General features: G+C 39.8%; 1 protein-coding gene across 2 annotated transcripts in view; it reads left to right on the forward strand.

Moving 5' to 3' along the window:
* The window catches only part of LOC114662570 (serine/threonine-protein kinase PAK 3), a 194,445-nt gene that overhangs the window by 10,759 nt on the left and 165,062 nt on the right, over positions 1–18,624 (forward strand). Inside the window, exon 2 of one of the 2 annotated variants that reach the window (XM_051935210.1) lies at positions 11,417–11,458. The exons of the other annotated variant lie outside the window; for it this stretch is intronic. The gene's annotated coding sequence lies outside the window, so the exon portion shown is untranslated. The remainder of the gene's footprint in view (positions 1–11,416; positions 11,459–18,624) is intronic. 2 annotated transcript variants of the gene reach the window in all.

The following is an 18,624-nucleotide window of genomic DNA, read 5'->3' on the forward strand; positions in this document are numbered from 1 at the left end:
TCAACATTCCTGAGACCTTCACTTTTCTTTATTTTCAGATATTGCATAATGGACACAGTTTGCTGGTCATGTTTTGGCTCAGTTTGCATCTCGTTATTGTCTGGCTGCTAGTTAAGGAAAAAGAAACAAAGGGTCTGAATCTCCAAGAGCAAGTCAATTAAAATTAATTCAAAAGAAGTTAATTAGCAGCAAATACAGGTCACTGAATAAGAAAAGTGTTAAAATGAAAACCTGCAGCTACTGCCGCCCTCCAGGACCACAGCTGGGGACCCCTACTCTATGGTGTCAGTGGCCAGTTTCAGGAATCAATCCCTGGACATCCCATTGGCGAGGCCACAGTACAAACCACTGCATCAGATCAGGTCATTAAGCCTCATTTTTCTTTTCCTTTAATGTGTAAAATGGACAGAAACTAAATATGAAATTTGTTCTCATGTTGTTCCTCCCATAAATATTTTAAAGGTGTAATACACACAATTTGTGTGGAAGAAAATAAACAAATATTCTGTAAAATTAAATAGGATGACAAAATATTCAAAGTAGTATGTTGCTTAAAGCATATTTAAATAGTTTTGTAAAGATACCTAAACATTCCTCACATGCATCTTCATGTTTTCTATTTCCACCATCTGCGTTCATATAATTTAAGCATACCTCACCAAAAGGGCGACATTTCTTAAAGGGTTCTTGATAAACGAAGATTTAGTCCATCAAGCTTGTTGGATTGTGTTATTCCTAAACTGACCTACAGTAGTATTATATCCTGATCAATGACTTGAACGCACTTCTCCTAAATTTTCTGTGATATCTTCATGTAGTTGATTCACTATCTGATTGAATGATTTCTGTTGTATCAACTTTTATTAAAACTATTCAGAATTTTAAGAGCTGAATCAGGTCCTGACAGCTGGAGCTCACTTTAACCTCAATATTTAGAATAAATGGGAAAGAAAATAGATGGATAGTTTAGGTCCTCACATTCTCTTCTCTTCTCTTCTCATCTCTTCCCTTTTCTGCTCGAGACTGGAGATATTCACTTCGTTTATGCTGACCAAGTAGGACTTGTCCTTCTGGTCTGGATGCACTTGGCTGCTCATCATTTCAGAATGCTGAATGCTGCTTTATCGTTTCTGTTGTACAGTAACCAGAACTGCACACAGGATGTCAGGTCCACTAATGCATTTTAGTGTTGGATCCTGTGCTGGATTGTCCAGGTTATCCCTGCCTTGTGCCAAACATTGCCAGGATTTATTCTGGCCCACCTGACCTGGCTTTGGACTAAGCTAGTTCAGAAAAATTAATGAATGGGTGCCTCACTGTCTTTTGCAGTTTACACAGGACATCCCTAAATAATATGTAATAGTTTTTTAGAACATTTTATTAGTCTTTTCAATTGCTTCATCAAATTGCCTGTAGGGTGAGAAAGTTATGCCAAAATAAACATCTAAATTAAATAAAAGGCTTCAAAGGAAAAGTACAATTATATTAATAGAAAACTAAAAAAAATTATTAAAATATTAAAAAAATATTAATTTGCATGGAGTTAGCATGTTCTCCTTGCGTTCATGTGAGTCTCCATCTATCAGTGTCATGGAGCCTGACGTGATTCTCAAATGAGAATACACATCTTGGGACAACCTGATGTTGTCACACATGTTCATCTGTGGACCACTCTGCAGGCTCATCAGAAGTATGTAGTACTGCTCCAGGGCAAGAGGATGCACTGAAGCTAACATTCTGCTCTCTTGTTTCCACAAGTGAGGGCAACGGACTCCACCCCTTCCAGTCCCTGAGCTATAAATCCTGCTGCTGCTCGGAGGAGGTGTTCAGTCTTACATCAAAGCCAATATAGGATGGCACTCCTTCCCAACAACTTTCTAACCATGTGGCCTAATGGCAATCTTCTTTTGAAGCTTTTCGGTTGATGTGCCTAGCAGCCTTCATTTTTGTTTGACTTTAAATGAAATATGTTTATTGAAATTAAAGAGGGTGACTGGGTTGGTGCCCCACATTTTGCAGTGGCAACTTGCAGTTTGTTTACTCAACTACACCGTTAAAAAGTAAGTTGTGAATAGTGATGAAATCTGGTGCTGTAAAAGCTACACCCACAGGACTTCTTCCTAAAACACCAACCCTCAATTTCTCTAGTCTGTGTGTTTTAAACCACTGCCAGGGTTTCAGGGAGATAGCAAAAGATGCTGAACAAAAGACCTGATGTTGAAAGAAAATATAAAACTAAAATTGCTGTTATCCATATAGAAGCTCAGGAGCACAATGTAACTGAATCTTAACAACTAATCTGTATGTAGTGTAATAGATTTCACACCACACAGAAAGAGGTTTGGGGGCAGCTGCCCGAATACTTGAATTTGGCTGCCAAAAATAACGAAGGCTGTGCTTCAATGTTACAGATTTCAGTCCAGAACAAGAACAAAGCAAACAGGCAAACATGGTGGTTATATAGTGGGAAGTGGGAAGTTATGTCATCAGAGAGGAACTGGAAGTGACATCCTCAGTGACAAAATCAGAAGTGACTTCCTTGGGCCCGGGACCAGAAGTGACATGTCTGGGACCGGAAGTGGCGTCATCAGACCCAAGCGGAATTTGCCGTGACTGGTCTGTCAATGGAAAAGAACAAGGATTAGTTCACTCTGCCATTCCCTGGTTTGGTGAGGAATTACCATCAATTGAGCCTTTTAGCTGCCTCCCATGCACTTGTGTGTGACAGTAGTAATGAGACAGTAGAGACAGACATACACACACACACACAGACCACCGCAGCTACTGGGTTTCACATATTTGAGAAGTGCCTCTGTCCGCTATGATATCTTTCTGTCATTTGAACTATTCCATGACTATGTGACATAACAACAGCAAATAGAGTTTAGATAAGCATTGTGCTCTATAGATATACACTGTGTTAAAAACTCTGCATCTATTTTGTCATGGCATGTTTACATTTTCAATTAGACAGCGATGTTAAATTTCTTTAGCTATTCATTTAGATGTGTAGTCAGAAGGTGGATGTAGTATGAAGACAGAAGAGCAGCTTCAGCGACAGACTGCTGTCACTGTCCTGCTCCACAGACAGATTGAGGAGATCGTTCCTCCCCCAAACTATGCGACTCTTTAATTCCACCAGGGGGGGTAAACGTTAATATTTAACATTATACATAGTTATTGTCTGGTTTTTTTTTCACCTGTATTATTATCATTCTTTAATTTAATATTATTTATTGTATCAGTATGCTGCTGCTGAAGAATGTGAATTTCCCATTGGGATTAATAAAGTATCTATCTATCTATCTATCTATCTATCTATCTATCTATCTATCTATCTATCTATCTATCTATCTATCTATCTATCTATCTATCTATCTATCTATCTATCTATCTATCTATCTATCTATCTAGTGCAGCCTCATCTGTGCATCTACTGGTGCTGTTAGGCAGATTTGTTGGTTCAGGTGTTTTGAGTACTGAAATCTGCCTCTTCTGTTAATGGTAATTCTTTTGACGGTGTGAGACACACAATGTTTTCTTCAAATGCATATTTTACAGCTCATATTTTCACAAGATGCCAATATGTTCAAGCTTACATCAACTCCTACACTATTGTCATAACGCTGAACAGCAAAGAGCTCACATAACACCTGTTACAACGTATCGTTCACCATTGATGCCTTTCAATGCCAATATATAATGTGCTGCTACAGAAAGGTTTTTCCCTTGCATCAGGTTATGTTTATTTTTAAAACAGGTTAAATTTAATTTTAAAATGTGAAATGTGACCTCTGCACTCATGACGCACATTTATATGTCTAATAAGATTTTTTAGGAGACTTTTCGAGCGTAGTCTGTTCATTGTAATCAAAAGTTTGCTGACTGGGTTAATGGAAGCACATCTGATATTTGTAGTTCTAAATGACCAACTCTATTTACCTTCATGAGGTGTTGGATAGGTTTAGAAATGTGGCAGTTAGTGAGCCATCTAATTGTTCTCACCCAGTTTCAAGTAAAATTCACTCATGGTGTCTGCCTTCAGTTTACTGTAGTTCTAATGTGTGCTGTTAAACTGATTGATGTGACTAAATTTGCTGTGTGGCGTAGTATGCAATGTTGTGCTCTGTTTTGGACTGGAACCCCATCAAATACTGATTTTTGCTTTGTACTCATTGCTGCCTGAATAGGCTCCAGCTCCTTGCAACCCTGAACTAGAAAAAGTTGGATCAATAGACAGATAGACAGACAAATGTATCATTAAAATCTCTTATATTCTAAATTATAAATGATATATTTCTTACCATTTGGCATTCAAGCAGTTTTTAGAGATGCTACTTTACAGCTCCAGGAGATCATATTTAGTTTGTGTGCCTGTTCCAATATACTTTGTAGTCAAAAATGCTTATGAGAAACCTTAGGTGAGAAATTGTTGCTTGTTTTTCACATTACTTGAATAGCACAGAAAGCGAGTAACAGTTCAACAGTTTTATTCAGTTCAAACTGGTTGTTCTACCCTGCCACACCCCTCTAGGTGTCATATGAACATTAACATCCTCCAGTATAATACCAGAGTGACTAGGTGGTCTTTTAAGAATTGTATGTCCCATGTCTATAGAAGTCACCTATAAGTGCATGAGGTACATGTAAACAACAGTCAAATTCTCCTTTCTGCAACTGAAAGTTACATAAACTCTAACTGTTTGACAGCCAGCCAAGGATTTATGGGTATCTCCAAATATTCTCACAAGACCAGCCTTTGGGGTGACTGGCTTGTCTTGGTAGAATAATATATTACTCTACTTTCCCCTTTGGTATTATTAATGTGTAGCCTTTGTCAGAATGCCTCAAATCTCACAGACTTATCACTGTTTATAAGGTATTGTATTTTATAACTTCTCCCCACCTTCCCTTCTGCATTTATAACCTCAGGCAATTAGGTGTAGTAAAAGACAAGCATGAGTTAAGTTACAATTTAAACAATGTATTATTGATAATATTCATAAGTAATAACAATATGCAAAGTACATTTGAATATTGGCAACCATACAACCTGATAAATGCTGATGTGTAGTTTCAGGCGGCACACAGACTTGTTAGTTATTTAAAATGTCTCTAGTTAAGTCCTCATTTGTGGTCAGCTTTCTTCAGAACAGGCCACATGCCTGTCTCAATATGGCTGCTGAGCTGAGCTCTTCATCGTGTTGTCCTTTTCAGTTCATGGTGTGTGAGATGGTCTTCCACCAGATGTCTGTAAGAGAGAGAGAGAGCTGGGGGGGTAAAGCAAGCAAATTTATAGATTCTCTGTCCACACCCTACAGCCAATAGGGCATCATGGTACTTAACCCTTAAACCACCGGAACCAGCTATAGTGGTTTCCAATGCAATTTGCGAGCACACCGGAGCTCAGTATATTTGGTGATGTACATTCGGCAATGTACATTTGTTGAACGCCACAACTGGCTAAAGTTGGTTCCCAGTGAAGTGTGCCAGCACGCTGGAGCTGATCAGCCAGTGCTCATGACCGCTGCCACACCCTGCAGCACTGCAGCATTACTGTCCCTGGGGTTCTGCTGCTGTACTAGACTAGCCTTCAAATTGTGCTTGTGTGCTGCCAGTTCAAGCGCAGTTGGCTAGGTGATTTACTGAATTTCATCAGTGGCGTCAGTTGCACCTTGTACATATTGTTCCAGTAGTTTTTTAATAGTTTTTACGGTTCATTGGCAGTGTGTAAAATGATCAGTGTTGCAGTAATTGTAATGCTATTTACATGAAAAAAATATGTGTTCCATTAAAATTTCACTTTTTCTTGGTGAATTGTGACGTTTACTTAAAAAGTGCAGCAAAAAAGTATTTGCCGTCCAGGGGTGCATTAAGTCCCTAAGTATGGGGACTTTAAGGGTTAAAGGTTTCTGATACAAGCTAATTCCAAATAGCCATACTTCAGACCAATGGGGCACAGAATACCTTCACAACTGCCCCCAAACCCATGTGTTGAGCTGAAGCTTGCCAGCTAGGCTTTTCTGTGGGGGTTGACTGAGAGAGTCCTGCAGAGAATCACTTGCCAAACTTGTTTTAGGCACTTCCCCCAACCCTGTCGTAAAATTCACTATCCTAAATTAGTCCTTGGGTGGGTGGTGGTGGTCCTTGGGTGGTGGGGGTTAAACATGAATGCTTCTCACTAATGAAATACTAATATTACTTTGCTTTGTCTAAGTTACAAATAAAGACATACAAAATATTTATCAACTTGTAGGCAAAATTTCACACCACAACAGGAACTCACGAGTAGGTCAGTCTGTCTAATATGGAACAGACCATGTTCAGCCCCAGTGGTGCAATGCACACAGTAATGATTCCCAGCTTAAGTACCACCAGACCATATGAAACTGACTTGCAATGACTTAGAAATGAGATATCTAATGTGCTATTTGGAAATGCATTCTTTAAAAATGGTAGTCATACTGAAACCAGTGAATCCCCTTGCTCAATACCCATGGCTGAGATGTTAAGTCTAGTGATAAATAAAGCAAGAGCTTTGCTTGTTTTTAAAAGTTGGCTTGCACTCCAAATGAAAACAGCTGAAGGAAGACAACAAAAATCTTACCAGAGACTCTAGTGATGTGCTATGTGATCTGCTACTGTACAGTATGTGTCTTCCTCTGGGATGCAGGAGAGTTATCCTAGACACTGCCAGTAGGAATATCATTTTTTCCATTTGTCCAAATGTGACAAGGTGTGCTAACACTTTTTAGAATCATAATATAGTCCTTTGCCTTAAAAGCAAACCACATTTTCAAGAAATCACATGCTAGTCTGACTAAACACTTGTTTAAGATGTCCAAACTGGTCATAAGGATGCAGATGTTCAGCCTGTCTTCTCATGTGATCACTATCCCACCTGTACATGTCATGCACACTTTGGCTTTCTGGGAAATTACACCTCAAATAGTTAGATCAAAAGCTCTGTTTTCCTTTTTCTTCCAAACGGTGTAACAGCATCATGCTTTCATCGGGTGTCGTATCCGGATCCCACTGACACAGGTTTTTTTTTTGCTGTAGCAAGCTATATTTCTGCATTAATATTGATAACTGTTCATCTATTATTGAGTTAGTACTACTGACATGACTGAATGAAGGGATATTGTCAGTATAATCTTTAGCAGCACATCTTAAGGCTTGATTCCAGTCCTGGGCCATCTGTGACTCAGATCATGTCCAGCTCAACATACAGTCAAGCACATATATACTTACAGACTACAGCAACTTATTAATTATTACCTATTGTTCATCTCTAGCTGCTAATGGTATTATTATGTAAAATAAGATGAAAGATCAATGGATTCATGATTTTAGAGATACATGCATCTAGAGTCATCTTATCGATTCTCTTCGCCATCAGTTAGAAGCTTTCCGAACCTAATTAGTATTAAAAACATGTGTAGATATACATATTGAGCTATTAATATTTATTAAGTTACTAGGGGCTCTTCACCCCTGCTTGCTTCGCTTGCCCACCCCAGGGTTTGGTTTACCGGATAAACAATTTAAAGAGATTGTTATTTTCATGGGAATTGTTACATATGCATTACTTTCACTTTTACTTTAAAACTTTTGTAAAAACAATATTTGACATTTATTTCCTGCTCTGGGCGTGGTTAAATCTCTTTCTCGTGGTGCGTAAATCTCTTGCTCGCGTTGTGAAGGGGGGGGGGCTAAATGCACGCTAAAGAGATGCGGTCGGTTCAGCTTCTGTCTTGCTGCTGCTGCTGGCGAGCTGCATGTTCTGCTTGTTGTGCTGTGCGTCGATCATTTAAAAGCCTGTACAGCAGCTGTCCTTTTACCACTTTGCGTCTCTGCCGCTTGTGTTGTGAAGGTGGGGGGGTTGAATGCACGCTAAGGAGGTGCACTTAGATCATCTGCTGGCTTGTTGCTGCTGGCGAGCTGTGTGTTCTGCTTGTCACTTGTCGTTGTTTTAAGAGCTGGGAGCACATGAAGTGTGTCTGCCAAAAACATTCCAACAACTGTGAACTTGTTTTAAATTGTTTGCAAGTAGGGCGTGACATGCAAAAGGCACCGTCTCATGGGTCTTGCTTCCTAAGGTTGTAATGTCTAGTCTCGCATGTTGTCAAAGTGTCTCTCCGAGATGATCAGGTCTCGAGCGCTTCGCTCAACCCCCCCCCCCAGAGGCACGCTATGCTCCTGCCACTTCGCGTCTCTCCCATTCGCGTTGTGGAGATGGAGCTGAACGCACGCTAAGGAGATGTAGACGGATCAGCTAATGGCTTTGTGCTGCTGTTGCCGAGGTGCGTGTTCTGCTTGTCGCACTTTGCGTCGATCATTTAAAAGCCTGTACAGCAGCTGTCCTTCTGTCTCACTGCCTTGTCTCGCCTTGTCTTGCCATGACATTAAAGTGTCTCTCGTGGGATGTCAAATTGTCTTCCGAGAAGATGACGTCTCGTCTCCCTGGTCTCCCTGCCAAGGTTTTTTTTTTATAATAGAGAGATGTGTATTTATTTCTCGGTAGACATCACACTGTCACATGTTTCATTGTTTAGCACTACTGCCTTACTGCTGCCCCATCCATATGAGTTTTCCTCCCACATCCCAAACAAACACGTGTCAAATTAATTAGTAACTCCAAACTCACTGGTGTGAGTGAGTGTGGGTATTGATATCTGTGTGTGTGTGCTGACCAGAGTCGGTTCCCATTTTGTGCTCAATGTTGCCGGGATAGACACAGACCCCCTGAACCTGAGCTGAATCAGCTTGTTAAAAAATACTAGTCAGCTTCAATGCATCATCACATGAAACCGATATTGTAAATTTTGTGAAGTTAAAAGGGAAAATCCACAACACCTTTCTAAAACCAAAACCTCCACTACATATTAAACTAATATATCCATTGTTCAGTAATGAAAGACAGAACAAACTACAAATAAACAACTGAAGGAAGAACTACATTAACAAAGAGCCGAGAAAAGAGGATGGAAATAAAATTCTAAAATATAAAAAAAAAACAACTAATAAGGAAAACTAGAGGAAAGACAAAAAGAGAAGCTCAAAAGGGAGAACTAATACTACAAAGAAAATTCCAAAAATTACACAGCAAAACCTAAATCATGCAAGGATAACACATGATTCAAGCCAGAAACAGAGAACAGTAATTCAAAATAATTAAATAAAAAATTATGTAATACAAATCCTAAAGGAACAGATTGAGTTTTCCTATGATTTTCAGTCACAGTCTTTATGTACACTCTATGAATAAATTATGGGAACACCTCTTCAAATGACTGAATTCAAATGTTTCATTGCTAACAACACACAGCCATGCATCTCCATTGACAAACACTGGCAGCAGAGTGGGTCGTACTGAAGAGCTCAGTGACTTGAAATGTGGCACCGTCATAGGATGCATCCTTTGTACGAGTCAGTATGTGACATTTCTACTCTGCTAGATCTGCCCCAGTCAACTGTAAGTACTATTATTGTGAAGTGGACGTGGCTAGGAGCAGCAACACCTCAGCCATGAAGTGGTAGACCGCACAAACTCACAGAGCGGGGCTGGGCTTTGTTAGCATAAAAATTGCCTGTCCTCTGTTACGTCACTCACAACAGAGTTCCAAGCTTCCTCTAGAAACAACATCAGCACAACAACTGTGCATTGGGAGCTTCGTCAAATAAGTTTCCATGTCTGAGCACCTGCACACAATCGTAGGCTGGGTTGGTGTAAATGTGCCATGGGACTCTTGAGTAGTGAAAACGTGTTCTCTGGAGTGATGAATCACAATTCAGTATCTGGCAGTCTGATGGACGAATCAGGGTTTGACAGATGCCAGGAGAATGTGACTTTCTGGATTACATAATGCCTACTGTAAAGTTTGGTGCACGAGGGATAATGGTGTGCTGTTTTTCAGAGTTTTGGCAAGGTCCGTTGGTTCCAGTGAATAGTATTGCTAATGCTACAGCATACAGCATACAAAGACATTTTAGACAATAGCGCTCTTCCTGGCAACAGGCCCTCTGTGCAGGAAAGCCAAGTCCATAAAGACATGGTGGATCAGGAGTGGCCTGCACAGAGTCCTGACCTCAACCTCGTTGGACACCTTTGGGATGAACTGGAATGCTGATTGCAAGTGAGATCTTCTTATCCAGCATCAATAGTTGACCTCATTTTCAATTTGTTTGGAAAGCCATCCCAGAAGAGTGGAGGCTGATGTACCCACAAAGGGTTGGGAGTGTAAATCCATTTTAATGTCCATGACTTTGGGACTGATGTCTAACAAACTGTTCTATGTGTGATGAATGTAAAAAGATTAACAATTACAAGGGAAAATGAAAAAGGCAAGAAAGAGAAAAACAGTGGATCCAGGAACATTGCATGAAAACCTGACATCTGATTGATTAAGATTTCTCTTTTATTGTTTCTGTATCATTGAATGGGGTGGCACAAATACTTACATTTGCCATGATTTGCAAACAATGCAAGTATTTTAGATAGAATTTTGGCTGTTCTATTGATATTAACGATTAAAAATTTTGCACGGATTGCTCATCATAAACAAGTGATTAATATGGATGTTCCTCAATATGCTTTTCCAGCTCTTTCCTTGCTTGTTTGCTTTGGGAGTTGAAAGAAGTTCAGCAGCCTTATTTTGCAATGTGCAATACATAATAGAATTCCAAACTGAAAAATAAACGAATATGCCTTTAGGCATTGCCAAAGGTGGTAGTAGTTGGCAAATCACACATCGGGAACGAAAGCAGTGTACTGACAGCTATTTTCAAACCCCAGATGTTGTTTCCGAATGTAATCTCAAATCTGTAGGCATTCTCTGCTGGCCTTACTCTCCACATTAGGTTCATTTACCAATTGTGGCAGCTCTCTTGCAGCATTGGCATACAAATTAGGCCGGAAACCAGGCTAAAGTCCAATATTCTGTTATTCATAATGTTATAGAAACATCTTGGGGATAAACAAAGAGGGTACAAAGGTGTGTGACTGGAGTGAATAAAACTGACGGAAATGCAGTACATCAAATGGTGCTGTGATATTACAATTCCTGCCTAAAATCCTTGTGGCTTCCGGCTGCACCTGATTCTCCTGTCAACCAGCATTAGTCCAGTCTTTTTTTTTTTGCTGGATTTAATTCAATCTTTATTTGTGTGTAACATTTTCACAGCTGGTTGGTATGGTGGTTAATGCTTTTACCTCACAGCTCCAGGAATTTGAATTTTGTTTCTGGTCTGGTCACTTTCTGTGTGGATTAAAAATATTTCACTCACCACCCAGAGACACTCACGTTAGGTTAAGTGGTGCCTCTAAACTAACCACTTTGTATGTTAAGACTGCCCAGCATTGGACTAGTGTCCAACCCAGACCTTACTCCATTTTTGTGTTTCCTTTTGCCAGGATACGCTCCAGTTCCTTGCGATCCCACAGTAGGTTAAGCAGGTTAGTAAAATATATGAATCTACTTTTAGCAGCAGGGCTTTATGCTGCAGTTGTGGTCTCTGGAACTCTAAGTTCCATTTTCTGACCTGGTCACTGCTGAGGATGAGGAATTTGGATAGTCTCATTGGAGTTGTGTAGATTTTCAAGAAATTCTGGTTTAAACCCACATCCCAAAGACAGGCATATTAGGGAGAGTGTGTGTATGTGTGTATGTCTGCCGCTTGTCATAGATTAATTGCCACCTTGTTCCCTATGTAGTGCTGATGGCATGGTCGCCGAAGTACTATGCTGTACCTCAGCAGAGGCTGACTGAGAGGGAGAGGGAGAGAGGGAGAGCTCAGCTGACATCAGCAGGAAGCGCTCTGTTTGCAGTGTTCAGGTACGCTATCTGTTCAGCCGAGATAGAAGAGCTTCAACAACAACACAACAACATTTATCTTCATACAGGCAATGTAGCTCAAAGTACTTTGCAAGTTAACCAAAAGAAAGTTACATGAAATGAAAAACAAGTAAGATTAGGTAAAAATATTAAAGAATAAGTAACAAAGGCGAAAGGTAAGGTCAGATGGCCGGGAAGACAGAGTAACCAAAAAAAACTGCAGTTAGGCTGGAGAAAAAAATGAAATCTGCAGGGGTTCCAAGGCCAAGAAGACCACACAGCCCCCACTGGACATTCTACCTAACATAAATGTTCCTAAATCAGTCCTCTTTGTTTGCAGACTTCACATGATAGTAATCGATGATGGTAGTCATGTGGACATTTGGGACACCTGCCTTTAATCTGTCAATACAGGGTGCTGCATGGTGCCTTGATCAGGCGGTGATGATACAGATCACCACCACAGAAAAACCAGAAAAGGCAGCAGAGAGTAGTAGAGATTAGTACAGATTGTGAATCCCTGAAGAATATGATAATTCTATGCCCATACAGTCTATTAGGAATATAACTAAAATATAGCTACAAAAAGCCATATTCAAATAATGGGTTTTAGCAGTTTTTTTAGAATGATCCACAGTATATACCATATAAAATATCATGAGTCTCTGAAATAGAATCACCACAACTAACAAAGAATTTTCTACCTGTTAAGTAAGAGAAACCTATTGAAGACACTGCCAGAGAGGCCTACCCATGTTCTAAGGTGATTTACTGTATAGGAATCCTGTGGTCTTTGGTGCCAAATATTACACTCCATGTCTAAGAGAACAAGAACAGATAAACGACCTCTGTCTGCATTAACCCACAAATCATTCACTACTTTAACCAGTAATATGATTTGTTCTAAAACCTGAGTGAAACTTATCAAGAATAGAAAGTTGAATCAAGTAATCCTTTAGCTCAGGCTGATGAGAAGCTGCTTCCGTGAGCCAATGATATCCAGACATGTCAGGTTGTAGCTGGCCACTGCCAGTTGTCATAGTGCAAATCTGCAAACTCATTAGATGGCTAATGGTGTGTGTGTGTGTGAGTCCACAACAAAACATTGGGATCGACTCTGTCTCCCTGTGCTCCTTTAATCATAAATGTTCAATCGGGAAAAAAGATATGTAGCTTTTCCACAACAGATAGTTCAGAATACTGCTCAAAACAGTAATATAGCATGAAATTTTCAAACTTGCATAATCCAACTCAAAGCAGGAACCAGCCCTGGATGGGACAGCAGTCTATTACAAACTGTGCAATAATCTAACTCTAAAGTAATCAGTAAACATACAAACAGTAATTAGTCATGGGAATTATAAATCCATGAAATGTAATGAAGGGTAAGTATAGTAAAAGAGAGGAGAACAAACATTTTATTGTCATGCAAATTTTAGAGAAAAGAAACATCTGGGATCTATTAGCATAACATTCTGAAACCCATTTAATCTATTTCTGCCTTGAAGTGGGCTGGAGACTAGCTTGACAGCACTGGGCACAAGCCATCAAAGGGTTTGCTTGTGCATACGCCAACCCAGATCCAATTTAGAATTGCCAAATAACTGATCACATATGTCTTTGGGAATGTGGGCTAAAAACTGGAGCAAAAGCAAGGAGAATGTGTAAACATCACACAGAAAGACAACCAGGTGTGGGATGTGAACCCAGTGTGCTGTATTTGTGGGGTTGAAGTGCTAAAAACTGCACCACCCATTTGGGTCCCACAATAAAGTTAAATTTGGCAAGCGCTAACATGCCTGGGTCATCTATCTCTCTCTCTGGGTGATCCATGATGAATCAATAAGAAACTATTTAGACAGGTATCTAAGAACTATTCAGTCAAGTGCTCTCATGTGAACAACAACAACAACAACAACATTTATTTATATAGCACATTTTCATACAAAAAGTAGCTCAAAGTGCTTTACATAATGGAGAGAAGAAAAATAAAAGACAAAATAAGAAATTAAAATAAGACAACATTAATTAACATAGAAAGGAGTAAGGTCCGATGGCCAGGGTGGACAGAAAAAAACAAAAAAAAACTCCAGAGGGCTGGAGAAAAAAATAAAATCTGTAGGGGTTCCAGGCCACGAGACCGCCCAGTCCCCTTTGGGCATTCTACCTAACATAAATGAAATAGTCCTCTTTGTAGTTCGGGTTTTTCACGGAGTCACTTGATGCTGATGGTCATACAGATTTCTGGCTTTTAATCCATCCATCATTGTTGGAACATCATGGTGCTTTGGGTAGATGGTGGTGGCACACGCCACCACCAACAGGACACCGGAAAAGGAAACAGAAGAGAGAGTAGGGGTTAGTACAGATTTTGAATGAATGGTTATTATAATGAATTAGATATACAGAGTATCAGGATTAAATTACAGTGAAGTTATGAGAAGGCCATGTTAAAGTAATGTGTTTTCAGCAGTTTTTTAAAGTGCTCCACTGTATTAGCCTGGCGAATTCCTACTGGCAGGCTATTCCAGATTTTAGGTGCATAACAGCAGAAGGCCGCCTCACCACTTCTTTTAAGTTTTGCTCTTGGAATTCTAAGGAGACACTCAGTTGAAGATCTGAGGTTACGATTTGGAATATAAGGTGTCAGACATTCCGATATATAAGCCGGGGCGAGATTATTTAAAGCTTTATAAACCATAAGCAGAATTTTAAAGTCAATTCTGAATGACACAGGTAACCAGTGTAGTGACATCAAAACTGGAGAAATGTGTTCGGATTTTCTTTTCCTGGTAAGGATTCTAGCAGCTGCATTCTGCACTAGTTGCAAACGATTGATGTCTTTTTTGGGTAGTCCTGAGAGGAGTGCGTTACAGTAATCTAGCCGACTGAAAACAAACGCATGAACTAATTTCTCTGCATCTTTCGATGATATAAGAGGTCTAACTTTTGCTATGTTTCTTAGGTGAAAAAATGCTGTCCTAGTGATCTGATTAATATGCGATTTAAAATTCAGATTACAATCAACGGTTACCCCTAAGCTTTTTACCTCCGATTTGACTTTTAATCCTAATGCATCCAGTTTATTTCTAATAGCCTCATTGTATCCATTATTGCCAATCACTAAGATTTCGGTTTTTTCTTTATTTAATTTGAGAAAGTTACTATTCATCCATTCTGAGATACAAGTTAGACATTGTGTTAGCGAATCAAGAGATTTGGGGTCATCAGGTGCTATTGATAAATACAGCTGTGTGTCATCAGCATAGCTGTGGTAGCTCACGTTGTGCCCTGAGATAATCTGACCTAATGGAAGCATGTAGATTTGAAGAATGTCCTCTAGCAGGTGGATGCTCATTCATTGTATAGAAAAGTATGTTAAATATTCTGGCTGAACAACATGAGAACCAAGGTCAGGATCACCACAAAATATGCTGAACCCCAGCCAGGACTACATGTTGAGTCACATACTGTTGTCATGGCCTTGTTGGCACTCTGGCCCTGACTTTAGGTTTGTGCCTTCTTGTGTTAATTTCTTTCTGTTCGCTTTTTTTTTTAATAATATTTAATTAAGCTTCCTCTCTTTTGTAATCCATGTAATTATTATGTTTTCTTTTTATTGTGTTAATTAGTTAATTTAACCAATTTATAAAACCTGCCATGTGCACATTTGCACACAATTTACCCATTAATAACCATAATCATCTTGTACTGTATATGTAATTCCTCCCTGTTGCCACCCTAAAACAGCCATATATGGATTATGCTAATCAATCTCATGCATATTCAGGAAGCTGCAGACCTTCATTGGCTGGTAGAGTAGCCTCCACCTTGATGCATCCAGACACCAGCACCTGCATGTTGCCTGCACTTGAGGAGTCCTATGGTGTGTACTTGTTTTGTCTTGGTAGAGTTCTATATTACTCTACTTTCTCCTTTTGTATTATTAATGTGTAATCTTTGTCAGAATGCCTAAAATCCGATAGACTTGCCACTGTTTATAAGGTATTGTACTTTATAACTTCTTCCCACCTTCCCTTCTACACCTGTAACCTCAGGCAATTACATAGAGTAAAAGACAAGCAGGAGTTAAGTTACAACTTTAAATAATGTATTATTGATAATAATAACAATAAGCAAAGTACATGTGAATATTGGCAACCATACAACCTGATAAATGCTGATGTGTAGTTTCAGGTGGCACGCAGACTTCTAGTTACTTTAAATCTCTCTAGCTTTCTTCAGGACAGGCTTGTCCCAATATGGTTGCCGAGTAGTGCTCCTCCTGGCAATGGTGTGACAGAGAGATGCTTCTTCGTGATGATGGTGTAAGAGAGAGAGGGAGGAGTAAAGCAAGCAAATCTATACAATCTCTGTTTAAACTCTTACACCAACAGGGCGTCGTGGTACAGAATGGTCTCTGATTTGAACCCAAACAGATAGCTTTAGACCAATGGAATTCTGATGCAACACATCCCCCAGTTACGGGCTAATTTTTACACCTACCCCCAAAAATCATTTGTTGAGTGAAGCTTGCCAGCCAGGTAGTTGGGCTTTGCTGTGGGGGTTGATTGAGAGAGAATGCCCTGCAGAGAATCATTTGCCAAACTGGTATTAGGCACTTTGTCATAAAATTACAAAGACTCAGTAGTAAAGACTGGGGTGGGGGTGGGGGGGCTTTGGGGGTTCTTTAAACATGAAAGCTTCTCACCAATGAAAAACTAATATTACATTGCTTTTTCTAACATACAAATAAAGACATACAGAATATTTATCAATTTATATACAAAATTTCATACCACAACAGTACTGCATGGCATTAAAGTGTGGGGTCAGGGAAAGGAGAAAGGAGCCAGTGTCTGAGCAGGTAGCTACTATCACCTGGCACATGTAATGACATGATTGCTGTTACAATAAATAGTACCGGCCATATGAAACACTTAGAGTTCAGCCAGTTACCCTACTAACAAACCAGCCATCACATACTGTACAGTAGCACTGTGAGTAACTTGCCTATCAACGCTATTTTGCCTCAAAATAAATGAACTATGGGTTGAGCCAGGCCACTGAGTCACATCTTGGAATTGAAGATGACTTGTGTATTGATGAAATTTCACTGATCACAGTTAACAAAAGCAGCATCATTCTTGCTGTGTGCCCTTATTGGTAAACATGCTTTCAGTTGCTCCGATTATGTTAGGAAAACCAAATAGCTTTTTGGAGCCTAAATTGACTCATTATCAAAGGCAAAAAAAAAAATCCTACAAGTTCCTAAAACGTCATTCCCTTCATATATAAACATCTGCATAGTTTTCAAGCACTGCCAAAGAAGCCATGTTGTTTCAAAAACAGACTTTTTTTTCCACTAACATTTTTCACATTGGCCATTGTACAGCATTGGTTTTACGTCATAAACGTCTTTCTCTCCATTCTGCATAAAAATATGAGGTAAAAAAAAGTAGCAGGTCAGGTCAGGTCAAGTTGGAGAGCATACACTGGTACAGCACGTTGCCGTACCCACCACATAACGAAACAGCTCGGGATCCTGGTTGGCAACCTTCCAGGCAGATATGCGGTCCAGTCCCACTCTTTGGAAATGACCCCCTATCAGCCTCAGCCAGGTGTTACATGGGCATCCCCTTGGCCTGATCCAGCCATTTGGGTCTTCAACAATGAGTGGACCCAGAGATATCCAACGTCCTAGCCAGACCATCACCCTTAAACAGCTGATCAAAGTAGCCAGCCCAGTGGGTCAAGTATCATATAAAGACATATCATTTTTGGGTGGAGTATCTCTGGGCCTAGCATGACCCATACTGACTGCTGGACCCTCATTGTAGCTGGCTGCTGTCTGCCTCTTTCTTTTCAGTTTGTATTTGCTTTTTATTAATTTTTGATCATAAGTAATTTACAATTTGATATTTTTTGGCTTTCATGTATTTTAGGACTAGATGTAATTTGGCTGTTTTATAAGTTTGGTTTATGTCAGTCAGTCAGTCAGTCATTTCCCAACCCGCTCTATCCTAACTACAGGGTCACAGGGGTCTGCTGGAGCCAATCCCAGCCAGCACAGGTGCAAGGCAGGAACAAATCCTGGGCAGGGCACCAGCCCACCGCAGGGCAAACACACACCAAGCACACACTAGGGACAATTTAGGATCGCCAATGCACCTAACCTGCATGTCTTTGGACTGTGGGAGGAAACCCACGCAGACATGGGGAGAACATACAAACTCCACGCAGGGAGGACCCAGGAAGCAAACCCAGGTCTCCTTACTGTGAGGCTTCATGGCTAAAAATAATTTTTCTTTCAGTAATTTTTGGGCCTTTTTGTAAAATTGGGCTTTAGTATTTTTGGACTTCTTAATACCTTTGCCCTTCTCTTTTGTATATTTATTGACCTTTTCTCTTTTTGAACTACTTGGCCTAATCTTCCTAAGTGTTGTTTTGCTTCTAGTTGTTAATAAATCAATTAAATTAAAGTAAAGACATTTTCCGTTTCCATACCCATGCTAAAGTTCAGAAGCCTGCACTGATCCTTCCTCTTGTGTGTTGCCTTTCTCTGCCCCACCCATCCTATGATGTTGCTAGGCAATGCCTGTTACACAACAGTTTCCTGACAGATGGGGAAACAAAGAAGTAAAGTAGACTCCTCAGTATGGATTGAGGGACTGCGCTCTGTATATGTATGATGATGTCTTCTGCTCTGAATTTTTCACTTTTTGTCTGTTTTTGGCTTTGTTACTGTTTGTTGCTGACAATGTTACATAATTTAATATTTTTTTAT

The sequence above is a fragment of the Erpetoichthys calabaricus genome, chromosome 12, assembly GCF_900747795.2.
Source record: "Erpetoichthys calabaricus chromosome 12, fErpCal1.3, whole genome shotgun sequence".
NCBI lineage: Eukaryota > Metazoa > Chordata > Cladistia > Polypteriformes > Polypteridae > Erpetoichthys > Erpetoichthys calabaricus.